Source organism: Condylostylus longicornis, unplaced genomic scaffold (assembly GCF_029603195.1).
Source record: "Condylostylus longicornis isolate FDR11 unplaced genomic scaffold, ASM2960319v2 ptg000038l, whole genome shotgun sequence".
Classification (NCBI taxonomy): Eukaryota; Metazoa; Arthropoda; class Insecta; order Diptera; family Dolichopodidae; genus Condylostylus; species Condylostylus longicornis.
In genome coordinates this window covers 1,082,105-1,097,303 of record NW_026578007.1, presented here as the reverse complement: position 1 = coordinate 1,097,303, position 15,199 = coordinate 1,082,105, and the positions used below count along the sequence as shown (strand labels likewise).

The 15,199-nt window shown below is 23.9% G+C and overlaps 1 protein-coding gene across 3 annotated transcripts in view; it reads right to left on the bottom strand.

Moving 5' to 3' along the window:
• LOC129609127 (klarsicht protein) overlaps positions 1-13,026 on the bottom strand; it is a 126,308-nt gene extending 113,282 nt beyond the window's left edge. For all 3 annotated transcript variants that reach the window (XM_055521012.1, XM_055521013.1, XM_055521014.1), the window contains exon 1: positions 12,554-13,026. The gene's annotated coding sequence lies outside the window, so the exon portion shown is untranslated. The remainder of the gene's footprint in view (positions 1-12,553) is intronic.
• Positions 13,027-15,199: the final 2,173 nt, after the last annotated feature.

Sequence of the window (15,199 nt, the reverse complement as noted above, 5' to 3'; positions counted from 1 at the left end):
TCTAAAACAAATTTGCATACAAATGCAACTAAATTTCATTTAATCTGATAACAATAGTTTAGTTAAGCTTAAGAAATAAAATAGTCTTTTTATACGCTAAAACTTCTTTTAATCACAGGATTATCTTCTGTTTATAGCAAATAACATTTTAAAACCTCACCTTTTTTCTTTTTTTTATTTTTAACTTTTTTTGTGGTTGTGAAAGAGGCTTAGGGTAATTGCGTGGCGATGAAAGAAAAAATATTGAACTAGTTTTTTTTTTTCTTTTTTTATCTCCATTTGAATGCGTACATACAGATTATATGTATGAATGAATAAAAAATCAACAAAATCGTAAGTCATCTTTAGCCTCATACATATACGTATACCATCATTACTTTCGTATACCTTTTTCTAATAAATTGAAAGACGGCAATTATTGTCAGGAAAAATTTGAACAAAACAATTGCTTAAAACGTTTATAACGCTGTTAAAAATTATATTAAAAAATATATAAAAGTTATATTCCGACAAAAGTGTTGTCACATATTAGATAAATCTAGTCCCTTGTAATACTGGTTTAAACGATATTTATGGGCTAAATTTCACTTGCAATTTTGTGTAGAAGTCAAGCAAGAAAAAAGTATAATTTTATTGTTAGTACAATTTGAAAAATAGTTTGAATGTACTAATTTCAAAGTTTGATTCGAATTGCCAGGATTTAATTAAAATTTAAAGACAAATCATTTGTAAAAGATTGTTAAATGTTAAAATATCATTGCACATATTCATCAGTGCAACATCAATTTACAATACAATTTGCGAAAAATTGAGGCAGTAATTGGAGAGAATGTTTTGACAAACAGTATTCTCTTATATGAAGTTTTTCTTTGTTTTTAATATTTATATGGATTAAATCGTGCAAATACACAATGTTACACATGCACATCATAAATAATATTATAGAAATTGGACTCTTCGTACTATATTCACATAAGAATATTGTTCACGCATCCAATCCACTGAGTTAAGTGGGAAGCGTCTATTTTAGTCAGTATCACAAAATAAAATACAGCATTTTGTCAAAACTTACGTCTTTGATAAATTTGGACGGGTTCTTGACATGTTCATTTTGGCTAGCACTGTATCATGCAAATCTGTATATTATTTGTAAATATTGTTCTGTCAAATTTGAAATCCATCAAAATTAATTCAATTAAAACTTCTTTACTTACTGTTGCTCGGAGTTTAGTTGTACAAATTACATTGCAGACCACTGAATCAAACACAATAAAATCCGGTATTTTGTTAATTTCGATTTATGTATGCATGCGTACATTGAACGTACGAGGTATTTGTGTACATATTATGTGCGTATTATGCAAATTTTATTAGCCTAAAATCATTTAAAAAAGTTTAATGACAAACCGCGCGTTTTTTTTTTATTTTAAATGTTTTTTATAATAAATTTTTTCTTCATAATCATAATTTTTATTGCAATACAGTATTAATTTTCAACAATTTTTCTTTTCTTATGTTAAATTAATCCTGGCTCGTGTCACTTACACGAAAATACCTGTGACGAATGTGGATTAAAAAGTTAATTTCTTTTTTCTTTACATATTTTATGTGTGGTCGTTCGATCTAACATAGTGCATTGAAAGATTACAAATTTAAGAGATACGACGAATATGTAAACGCATTATTCAAATTTGTTAATATTTTATATAGTTTTTTGTCCATTATTACATATCTAATGAAGATAACAAAAAAAAAAGAAATATAAAAAAATACGGCAATCCGAAATGAAATCCCAACTTAATAAAAAAAACATTGTATAATAGTTTTCATATGTTGCAACACTACTGAATTAAAACGAAAGATGAGAAACGTTTAACATAAAAGGTCGCAAAAGTATATTTTTCTTTTTATTGTTGCAAAATTAATAGTGTTATTTTCAGTTGTGTTTTTTTTTTGTTTTTCTGCACTACAAAAAAAAATTTGTATAATTTGACATTCATTTATTGCAACCCATAAGCTGACACAACAGACATTAACAAAAATTTTATTTTTCTCGCATAGTTCACAATAGAATTAAATTTGCTAATAATATAAGTATAGTTGTAGGTTATATAGTAAATGAATACGTATATATATGTATACACTGTGAATTAGTAATTGAATTAAAAAGTTTATTACATATTTTAGCATTTACCAGATTTCACTAGTCACAAAAACATGAGTTGATTAAATTGCTAAACTAGCATACAGCGAAGAAAAAACTTTATAGCAACACTATTATGAGTATGACATGTTATGAATTATATATGGGCATTATAAAATGAAAAATAATGGGCAAAGTTGTAACTATAAAAGTAAGGTCAAAAATGATTTCATTAATTGCCCAAATTTACCGAAATTAAGAAAAAAAAATAATTTGTTTTTTTTTTTTGATATAGTTTTATCCGATTTTTTTATAAGTTTAAATTTATTTCAGGTGTCTAAACGACGACTTTTTTTCTCATTTATATTTACATAAGACAAAATTAAAAATATCACTTTTATTTATAATTTTTCTATATTATATTAAAATTTTATTTTCCTTTCGTTTTGTACTGTATCCAATAACTCTTATATGTTATAGCATAAAATAATGTTTGTTTTTTAATGCCTATTTGATGTTTCAAAGTATATTACAACCCGCAATTTGGCACAATTGTAGTGTGATTTAAAGAATTTTAGATAAAAACAATAATGCAAAAAAGAATTCGGACGAATAAAATTTGGAATTCAAAAAAGTTTAAACAAAATTTTATCCATAATTCTTGGAGCAATTCAATAGAATAGCAGAAAAATAATTTATTATTTAATTATGTGAGGTATGTAATAGGCGGCATTAAATGATTCCTTCGAAAATGTCATCGATTTCAAAAACTATGATATGTACTATTCCCTTCAACAAGTTTAAATGCAGCTGTTCAAAACAATCTATTTCATTTCGTACTTTCACTCATATACGAGTACCAAGATATTTCAAATTGTTGCATTTAAATTTAGATGAAATTATGAAAAAAAATAAAAAGAGTGGTTAACATAATAGTCTAATTCAATGGTTAATTGCATAGAATTCTAAATATTAAATGGAGAATTGCATAGAATCTTACAGGTGCTAAAATTGCAGTTAACGAGCTTGTGACTTTGTTACAATAAATAGGGCTATAACTTTTAAAGAGGGAGAAGATAAGATAAAATCTTGGAAATATGCGTCTAGTAAAAATCTAAATATACAGGAAATTTTAGCTTTCCCCGGACGGACGGGGTGAACTAATAAGCACTTTTTTTCTAAATTTTTTGGAAAATTACTAAAAACTAATTAGTATTATAAAATGAAAATAACAAATCAATATTAGACCATACTCAATATTGCATTTTACATCTTTAAAAAAAAAATTGAATATATTAATAAAACAGTTCTTGAATGTCATAGATTAAAAAAAAATTATTTTTTATTTAAAAAGAATTGACATTGACATTGTAAAAGTAACGTATAAGTATCTTGTTAAAAAAATAAAGTTAAAAACCCTTTAAATTTTAGCGTTGGCGAAAATAAAAAAAATTAATTTTAATTATTAAAAACAACTTTATTTAAACGCTATGATCATATAATTTTAGCATCAATAGCAAACATTTATAAAGAATTTCTAGTAATATCATCTACCATAAAAACAATTTGAATAATTCTTTAGAGGTACTACCATTTTAATTTTGTTTTTAATTATTGTATCTTTTATGTACTTTCAATAGTAATGCAAATGTAAAAAGAAAAAAAAAATATCTGTTGAGTGAGAAGTCTTTTTTTTTGTTGATAATATACAGGAAATAGTGTTTAAAATTTCAGATCTAACCCTATTCAAAATAATTTAAAATACAACTTTGTACAATACTTACCTCATTCAACAAGTCTAGTTATTCTTTTTTATTTATTACCGAATATCAAAATCAATGTGGTGTACATAAAATAGCACGACGGCTCTTTAATTAGACACACCAAAATTATTTTGAAGGTTTTTCTTTTTTTTTTCATAAAAATAATAAATCTTTTTTATTTCGTATACGATTATAATCAAATATTGAAAATATTTTAAACGTTCTTTGGCATTATTCAGATTTTAATTATGTATGAAAAGATTTTTATCTTAAATACTTCTATCAAAGTAAACCTTTATTACTTTATTATAAATACAGAATAATATATGAATGGAACAAACAGATTTCTGAAGGTTAAAGTACTTGAAAATTTAATTTTTCGGAGATTTGTAATCTTAAAAAGAATGAAATCTATATACATAACTAGTTTTTCTATATTACTGAATTACGCTCTAATATTCTATATTTTAAGATTATTGACGTTATGTTTTTATCTGACTTCATTTTGGGTTAATGAACATAAATGAATTTTTAATTTTATATTAGTTTCGGAAGTTTAAAATTAAAATGTAATTGTGAAATACACAAATAAAGAAATCAAGTCATGTTATTTATTTTGGCGAAATTCTATAAGTAAAAAAAGTGATTTTTGAAATAATTAATTCTTAAGAAAAAAAAATTTGTACATTGCGATATTAAATGCTTGCATGACATTCCAGCATGACATTCCTTTTCCTTCTTCACTCCTAGGAGGATCATATGGCTAGTACATGATATCATATTTAAACGATCTGTGCCATCACCACTGCACTGATGGTCAAGTATACAACATGACATAGTTCTCGTAATTTAATTAAAATTTAATTAAAAATTAGTTGTAGGTATTACTGTTTTCCTGACTTTTTTTTTATTTTAGTATTTACTTGATTAGATGATCTTACTATAATATTGAAATAATAAGCAATATTATAAAATTATACAATAAGATTAAACCAAAAATTACAGCATTGTGAGTTGTGACCATAACAAAAGTTACCAAAAGTTTTATAACTTATGAAAAAATCTTAAAACCAAAAATGATTCATGCTATTAATTTTTCTTTTAATGGCAGTTACATTATACCCAAAATCATAGAAAAATAAGTAATTACTTATTTCTCTATGCCAAAATCCAATGAAAATATTTTAAATAAAAAACATAAATTATCACATATAAAAAAGTTATTAAGTTATAAATACTGTCAACAAACAGGTTTTAAATTGAATTGCCATTCAGTGTTAATTAAGCCAAGAATTTGAAAACTAATCATAAATTAATTGATCTTAATGAATTTCCATGTACGTGCATACCATTAGAAAATTAAAATAACACAGTAACAAAAACAACATTCAATTTAAAATTTATCTAGAACTGAAATTTATTATTGTATGCTTAAAAAAATTTGTTGTTTAAATTTTCATCAAAAATAATTGAAATTATTTTCTCAGTTTTATTTTATACATATTGTTGTTAATTACATTAAATACACAAATCTACTGAAACAATTCGCTAATCAATTAAGCTCCAAATTTATTGAAACTTTTAATCACTTATGGAATATATCCACCATAGGCGGATTCAAGAAATCAAAGTAAAAATCCTTAACTTTGATTTTACTGATTGGTTATAAAAAGATTTTTAATCATATTGACTAAAATAATTGCAAAACCCGACATTTTATTTTAAAAATATTTACTTTAGAAGAATATTTTACTAATAGATTAAAAAACAAACTATTTTTAATATTAATAATTTGGGAAAAAAAAGTAGTCATTTCATTGCGTTTACCTATTTTCTCTTGTATATTATAAGAAAAATTCTACAAAATGGACAAAAATTTGTCTATTTAGTCAAATTTAAAATTTTTTTATCAAGACGGAAATATATTTGTCGTCAATTTTTTACAAATTTCACAAAAAGCAGTAAGGCCGAAATTCGAAACCACAAACATGATTTATTTAAAAATTCATAACCAAATATTAAGTCTAAACAACGTTTAGACTTAAGTTTTGTTATACAAATATCAAAAGTTTTCAGAGATTCGTTATGCTTTTAGAACAAAATTATTTCCTATCCCAGTATCAAATTATTTGCTATTTTCAGTAATATTATTCTCTAAATATAACTCCATGTTTTAATATTCAAGTAATTATCCATTTGGTTCGATTTTTATGTAAATAAAGTGAAATTTCTATAACTCAAATTCTCTAAATATTTGTTAGAAAAAATAGAAAATTTTTTTTTTGAAATAGAAAAATTTCAATACGAGTACGAGGTAGAGAATTTTGACAATACATATTTCTTATCATATTTTATTTTCCTTAAAATAAAGGAAACATAATAAATAGTTAATGGGTCAAAATTTAAAAGTTTGCACAAATGAATTTTTTTTTTTCCAAATTATTTTTTTAGAATTTTTTATTAAAATAATTTTTTTATAGTTGCCTAATATATAATGTACAATCTCCTCAAGTGGTCCGGAGGTTTTGTAAATATTTTAGAAATTATAACCAAAAAAGTAAGCTCAGGTTTGAATTTAGTTCAACTACGTTACCGATAAAAATATCTTAAATTTTTCGATCTCTTCAATGGAAATTATTATTTTCATATTTTACTCTCATTTGTAATTAAAGTTATAAATAAATTTATTCTGTAATATTGAAAAATCATTTTTATAAAAAAATAAATAATAAGTTATTTCAACTGTGTTACTAATTTTAAATTTAAAGTTTTTATTTTTAAAATAAAACTATTTAATAGTTTTTTTCTTGCAGGAATTTTTATATAACTGCTTTAGAAATTAATTTTTTATTCTAAAAATGTCCATAACAAAAAAATTAAGAGCTTAAATTTGAAGAAAAAAGTTTAAAACAATATTTTTTTTTGATTTTTTTTGTGACAAAACAGTAACGCAGTGGAAAATATAGTAACACTGTTGAAAAATTTGATTCAGTCTTCAGTATATTAACAAAAAAAATTAAAACAAAAACAGTAAATTTCATGCTGTTGTTTAATATGCTAAGATATTAACTTTTTTCCTCTCGATGAAGTTGTATATATTCGGTTAAGTTTTTCATTTGCATTTTTAACAATATACATATTTAAAATATAAATAGATAGTGGCATTTTGTATAATAATCAATAAAATATGTTATCGCCTATTTGTATGTAAAATTATTAAGAATTTATTCACCAACTTAGAGTAAACTGCCTTAAAAATCAACTTTCTTACCATGTCTTCAGTAGTGTTACTTAAATTTAGTAACACAGTTGAACAGTAACGCAGTAGAATATTTTAAAATAAAAAGTATATTAACATAAAACTACAACATATTTTTGCATTTTAAAGTATACAGTTGGTTAGTTTACTTGGTTTGCTTAATAATATGCCACTTTTTTGAATTTTTAAAAAAAATATTTAAACAAAAACCACGTAACACAGTTGAAAAAAGCGTTTTACATTCACGGCAAAAAAAATTCAAACTATCTCCAGCGATGTGTTTGGAACAACATTCACCACAAGCCCGAACAGACTTATTGCGTATTCTTTAAAACAAATAATGATGCCAAAATATTTAAAAAAATGATTAATTTTAAAAAATTTTATGATGTAACATAGTTGAAGTAACGCAGTTGAACCATCCTTGTGACACACTTTTTTTCTGTTAAAATTACATTAAAATAAATTAAAACTTAAAAACTAATTTTTGATTTTTATTTAAAAATAATGAAATAATTTTGCAATGTAATTTAAAATATATCCTTCTGTGGGGGAAGTTCATGAAAATTTAAATTGAAAATTAAAAATGTGGTCTGTGACAAGTTTCATTTATATGAAAACAGAAAACGCGCTCCGACAATTTTCCAAAATTTTCCAAAAATACTTACTTTTGCAATCTAAAAATTTTTTTTATTTAAAATTAAAGATTTTATAATTTTTATTTTATTAATTAAAATTTGATTTTTTTTCTAAAAAAGTATTTATTTAAGCTTACTTTTTTGTGACGCAAATGTGCTAACTTTTAAATTTTCACCCTAATACTTGGATCTAGGATAGTGTAGGTATACCACCTGCATTGGGGTAAAACGATAAGCCGTCACTAAATGCAGTAGTCGTGAGTAAGATGTTCCTTTGCTCATAATTCTCTTCAATAATCTACTCTACAATCTGCAACAAGGAGAGTTTCAGTAAAAGATCCTCTCCTTTCAAAATAACTAGTTAATGATTAGTCAAATTTTTTACGGGAAATTTGCTACTTTATAAATCATTGATTTTCATTTGCAAAAAACAAAAAAATAACAGTATTCGTTAAAGAACAAGAAATCAAATTTATTTCTTTGAAAATAATTGGTGATTTTTCTATGCCATATTATTTTATTTCCTAAAAATAAAAATTGGTTGAAAAAAAAAAAATTAAAAATTTTTTTCAAAAGTTTATTAACAAATCGTTTAAATTACTTGAAAGTTAAAAATGTTAACAAAGAAGACAAAGGCAAATAATATGTGTGTATGTACTTAAAGTACATATATTATGTATATACACATATATACATATATTTCTCAAACAACTAACATTGATTGAAATGAAAATTGAAAACTTAAGTCAAAAAGAGTGATTTTAACTATTTGTTATGTATAATTTATAATACATTAAAAAAAAATATAGTTAAATAAAAATCACTTTCATCTGCTCATCAACTTAATGAATGCTAACAATAAGAAATTAAATTATCTAGCTATAAGTTTAAGGATTTTTAAGAGATTTTTGCTTTTTTTTTTATTTATTTTTATACTTTTAGGTTTAATTTATACTGAAAAATTATATTATTTTTTCATTTAATGATTAGGTTTGGAACGGATGTTCATTAGATGCTTATGTATACATAAAAGTTTAAGATAATTTAAATTTTTTTTTAATATAAAATGAAATCTTTTGAATTTTTTTATTTTCTTTTTTTTTTTACTTAAAATATTTTTAAGCGAAAGTTTTAAAATTGCTAGTTTTCTACATTTATATTTTGTGATTATGAAGTAATTAAAATATTTTTGTTTTATCAAGATCTATAATACTATTTGAGATACTTGAAATTTTAATTTAATTTTAGTTTTGAATTGAAGTATATATAGTTCCAATATAGACAATATAGACATGCGAGAGATTCAAAGAAAATTTTTCAATTTTGCAAAAATTTTTGAAAAATTTTAAATTTTTACTTGACATATTGTTTAAAGATTTGTTTTAAAATAAATGTTTTCCATAAAACATTTTTCAATATTGGTATTCGTTCGTTTCTCGTTATTGATTTCTAATTACTTTCAATAGGAAAATTAACTCACATTCAATATTCAATGAAGTTAACCATTTCATTGTCATAAATTATGGATTATTGATTTTAACTTTTTAAATTCTTCCAGATATTTAAGAAGCTATTTATTTTTATATCTCTTAAATTCTTAAATATATATACATAAGAATTTTATATAATACAAATTAAATTAAAATTAATATTTTATTCATTGGAGTTGCAAATGAAAGAACTAATTAAAGAAGAGAAATGAATTAATAAATAATTTACCGTATTAACAATTTCAGTTTTATATTGAATATGCAACTGTAACGGCAATGACAACTGCATTTCAGTTGTCATGAATTGAATTGCGATTTCAAAAAAAAGAATATCAAATTTTTTTACATATTAAATTCGTAAACGTCCGTTCTCTAAGTTAAGTTAGGCGAAGTATCGAGTTTCATATATTTTATACATAAAATTTGACGTAGTACTCTATTCTATATTGTTTAACAACCGTTTTGTATATGCAGGAAAAAACAGACAGCATCTCGAAAGCAAAATTATACGCTTTTTATAAATTTTCAGAATTCAGTGTTACAATTTGGTAGCACATTTAACTCATTTTATATTTTCTGCATAGAGATCATATACGATCTTATTATACGATTTAGATCATGTGGAAGCCAGAATACCATTTAAATTGTTAATTCCAATTAATCGAATATTGGTTTTACGTATGCAAATCATTTCCATTTTATTATAAATATGTATATGTATTTATTTCGTTAAATTAATTTGATGTAATAAAAACTTCATTAATGCAAATTTTCCTCAATAAAAAACATATGAAATATGTAAGACATAATATATTCGAATTTCCCTTTATATAATGTAAATATTTAACATACAATAATAAAAATTAATATTTTATTTGTTTAAAATTAAAAGAAAAACGGTAAAACTTATCACTTCCTAAATGAATTTATTATCACTACTTGATTTTACAGACTGACTTTTACACCCAATTTTTTTCTCTAATATCATAATATCAATTCAAAATTATAACTTTTATTTGAAAATAAATTAGCTTTTATTTTTATTTAAATTTAATTTCATTAATGTAATTTGCATTCAAAACAAACACAGCGTGATCTAAAATACTACAGGTATAATATTGAACACCCTACTTATTATTACAATATAAAAAATCAATTTCAGCACATTCATTTCTATTGTTTACAAAATTTATGGAATATTTTTTTATAATCTCTTATTTTTAGCATTTTTTCAAAAAAAAATTTAACACGAAATTACTTTTTAATTTCCGTTTATCCGTCCGTTCGCCTACCCGTGTGTTTTTTAGTGAACACTCCCGTTCGGCTACCCGTGAGCTGAAATTTTATACATAAATAAATCTTTTGTAAAAACTAATTTTTGTGGAACAAAATTTTTATGTCTGCTACCCTCTAAAAGTTATAGCTTCAGAGTACTTAATGCACTATTTTTAAACAATTTTTTTTTTTTGACTAACGAAACCAAAACAATTTTTTCAAATTCGGACAGACGGAGATATGCACAGAGTGAAACTAATAAGCACTTTTTTCAAAATATTTTTTGGAAAAGTGCGAAAGAGACAAAAAGGATGTTAAAATTAACCATTATCTAAAACACATTTTTTGCCCTTTTTTTCAAATTTTTGATATCCCCTTTCTTCTAGAAAGTACGTTATAGATGTTTATCAGAAAATTTTTTTCCATCTTCATCCTCTAAGTTGTTGTCGAATCTCGAAATTTGTAAATTTGAATTTTCGGTGTCTTATATTACCGACACTGCATAAGCTTTTTTAAATTTTTGCCAAAAACTAAAGTTAAATGTAAATACCACGCTATCAAAAAGAAAATTAATTGTTAATCTTAACTAATGCAATTAACCCCTGGAGTTTACCATTATGACGTAGTAGATTGTTTTCAAAAATAGTATTATCAATTGTTCAAAGGAAAAGTGCTGCTTTACAAACCATCGGTTTGACCCAACTTTACCTTGTTAATCGCATGAAGCAAACAAGATTTGAACTATGTTTCTTATTGTATGCGATTATAAAAACAAAAAAACTGTTTTGAATTTTTGTTTATTAATTTAAAATATGTATGCATCATTTATATGCATCGTATAACAATAAATTAAAATGCATAATACAAACGTGAATGCTTAATATTATAAATAAAAACCATACATCTCTGGTAACATTACAATAACAAAAGTTTTTACGTTGATTTTAAACAGTCTATTATGTAAAACAGAAAAAAATTTGCAATCATGAATAAAACATTATAATAATAAAAGGGCTTTATTGAAGGTTAAAATATTTAATTCGGTTGTAATTAATTTTTACAAATTGATTCACTATATTCTGCCATCTACCTTGCAATATTTAAGATCTTAATTCATTAATAATCATAAATGCAAACATTGCAACTTTTAAACTTTTGCTCATACATTTAAAATTAATGTTGTAGGAATGAAACGTGGAGAATTTTACTACAGTTTCATATATGTATTTATTGCATATTGTATGTAGCACAAAAGCAAACCTAATAAAGAACTTTTCGCTTAATGATAAAATTTTTTTATCATTTTGTTTTGACTGTAAAGTCAACCAAAATACATTACTTAATAAATATAAATTTATGTCTTTACTGTTAAAGCATATCTATCTTTTGAATCACAAAAAATATACAAAAAGACTAGAAATATATTGTTGATTCTCTATATTTGATTAATTTTGAAATAATAATTGAAATACACTAACGCCTCGCTTTGCGACGTTTCACTTTACGACATTGTAGACACTTTAAAAGCAATTATAAAAAGGTAAATCCCATATAAAATACATATAGCCATTAGCATCCACGTATACGCATCCAACAACATCATCCGATTAAGAATCCCTTATAACGCTAGATTTTGATTGAAACACTAAATATTAAAAGTTCTAGATTCTAACAGTATTTTTTTTTAATTTTTTTTGATTTTTACGTTTTTTAATTTTAATGAATTTATTTTTATCTTTTAATTTTATGTGTTAAAAAATAAATTTATAAAAAACTTAAAAATGCTTTGATTTAGAACTGGATTTAATCTTTAATATTTCAGTGCAATTCCGTAAAAAAAAATTTGTCGAATTGCGATATTTTAATTGCGACGAATTTTTTGGGAACCAATTATGGTCGCAAAGCGAGGCATTGGTGTAAAACAAACACCTTGACATTGAAAATTAACTACTACATAATATTATGTATATGTATAAGACACTTACCTCAGAAGTTTTCTTTTTTAATAATCCTTCAAATAAACATTGAACTTCAATAGCTTTCAAATATAATAAATGATAGCGTCTTTCAAGACTTTTTATATTATCAATTTTTTTATAATTGTTTGCTCCTGCTGTTGCTGTTGCTGTATTTGTTAATAATAATGTTGTTTTTGATTGTGAAGATGAATTATCTTTTATTGTTGTTGGAGAATTTATGTCATTTGTTTCAATTATATCATTATTAACTGAATCATTAGTATCTTTAATATCAATTTTTTCTTCAGCTGATGAAAATGAATTAAATGAATTATCTGGCGATAAATTTTCTGTTCCAGGAATATTTTTTTCTATTTTTGTTACAACAGTTTTTGATGTATCTGTTGCTGTTGTTGCTGTTGTTTCTTTCAATGATTTTTCGGTGGCTGCTTTAATACAAGCACCAACCACTCTGGCATGAGATACTATTTGACAGTATAACACCTGGGAAATAAAAAAAAAAAAACGAAAAAAACATAATTAGATTATACGAAAAAAAATTGACAAATATTTTTTTTCTATTTATATTATTATTTTGAATTTTCCCCTTTCTTTTTTTGCTTTTTCATTCAATTTCAAATTTTATACCATTTACAAGTCTTTCAAAATTTTTCATTTTAAGGAAGTTTAGAGAATTGAAATAGTCTGTCTCCATTGTTGCTGCTTTATATAAAATGCATATGTATCTTTACATAAATCGCTGTTAACTGTACACAACACAATAACATATTAAAATGATATGTAAGAAAATATATGTATACGAGTATGTATGTTAGCTATGGTTATTCAATACTATTATTTCTATATCATTTGAATCTAATAATAGAAATTTAATATTAATAAAGATATAATCATAAATATGCATACGTATATACATATATACATATTTGAAATAAATATAAATCTTATAACTTTCGATATCTATTACGAAAAACACATTTTATACATATGAACAATACACTCTTGTGCCAAGTATATGCACTCTTTGTTGTTATAATAAAGTTGGGTCAAACCAATGGTTTGTATTGTAGCACTTTTCCCTTCAACAAGTGAAAATTTTGCTTTTAAATACAGTCTATGTATACCTATCACTCTATTAAAATTATTTTCATTCATATACAAAACTATTTCCAGAATTGCATATATTTAGGATGACGCATATATGCAGTGTTTGAAATAAAGCAAAAATTAATATAAAAAGGGCTTAACATAATGCTCGATTTTAAGGGTTAATTGTGTGAGTTAAGAGAAATAATTATATTTTTTAATTTCATGGAATTTACCGTTAGCTTTTTGCGTTTATAAAAATTTGGAAAAGCTTGCGGTTTCGGAAATATAAGGTGTCAAAAATTCAAATTTTACAAATTTCAAGAGGTGATAACTTGAGAGGGGGTGGAGATGGAAAAAAATTTTCTTCTAACGAAATAAACTATTTGTTAATGTCTAAAAGCTTCGAAACTTTCAAGCTTCTACAGGCTGGGGTCTAGAAGAAAAATGACATCAAAAATTTGGAAAAAAAGGACTTTAGATAACGGTAAATTTGAACGGCCATTTTGTTTTTCTAAAGTTTAACTATAGTATATCGCGCTAGGGGAAGCAAGACAATGCCTTTCTGCGTTTGCAAAATTTCAAAAATGCTTATGGTTTCATTGCAACAAATATTTAAAAGAGGCCATTTTTAGGGTTTTGGGGAGGCATAACTTCTAGAGGGGGGGAGATAGGTAAAAATTTTGTTCTACGGAAATAAGTTTCTAGTGAAGATCTATGTACGTATGAAATTTCAGCTTTCTATCTTAAAGGGCGTAGAAGTTTTGTAAACAAAAAAAGTGTCCACGGACGGACGGACGGACGGACGGACAGAGTGAAACTAATAAGCACTTTTTTCAAAAAATTTTTTGGAAAAGTGCTAAAAAGTATAATTGTCTTTAATTTCATTTAAGTAACAACAAGTCAGTTTTAAATCTGGTCAGATTTTATATTATTATTTGTCATGATATCGTAAAAATAATATCTAATCTAAATTTATATACATACTTAACTATTATATTAACATTGTTAATAGAGTATTATAGTAATATGTTGATATGTATGTATATACTTATTTATATAAGATACATAATGTTAAAAAATACTTAACATAAATATGCAATAATTTTTTACGTTACTATTCATCTTTTGACCTTTATACTAAACAGAATGGTACACAAACTTGAATTGTAAAAATTGACAAAAATTCGATTATCAGTAAAATGATTTCCTAGCTGATTTTTGAAATGAATAAATTATCAGCAGTGTTATCAGCTAGAAGTATTAAAATGTTATCATTCTAATTTATAACAATTATTATTGCATTTTCTGTGAAATTTTTAATAATTTATGAATTATTAAAAATTTTCTCTTAAAATAAAAACTTTTATTTAAAAATTTACATTTTTATAATTTACACAAGCTAATAGGTAAAACGGATTCATTCAAGTGTCATCAAGAATATATGTACATATGTTCAAATTTCATGAAAAACATAATAGAAGATTTCAAAATTTTTATAGACTTTTTGCAGTCCACAGCATTTGTATTATACATATACGAATATGACCTAAGCAAATTGAATAA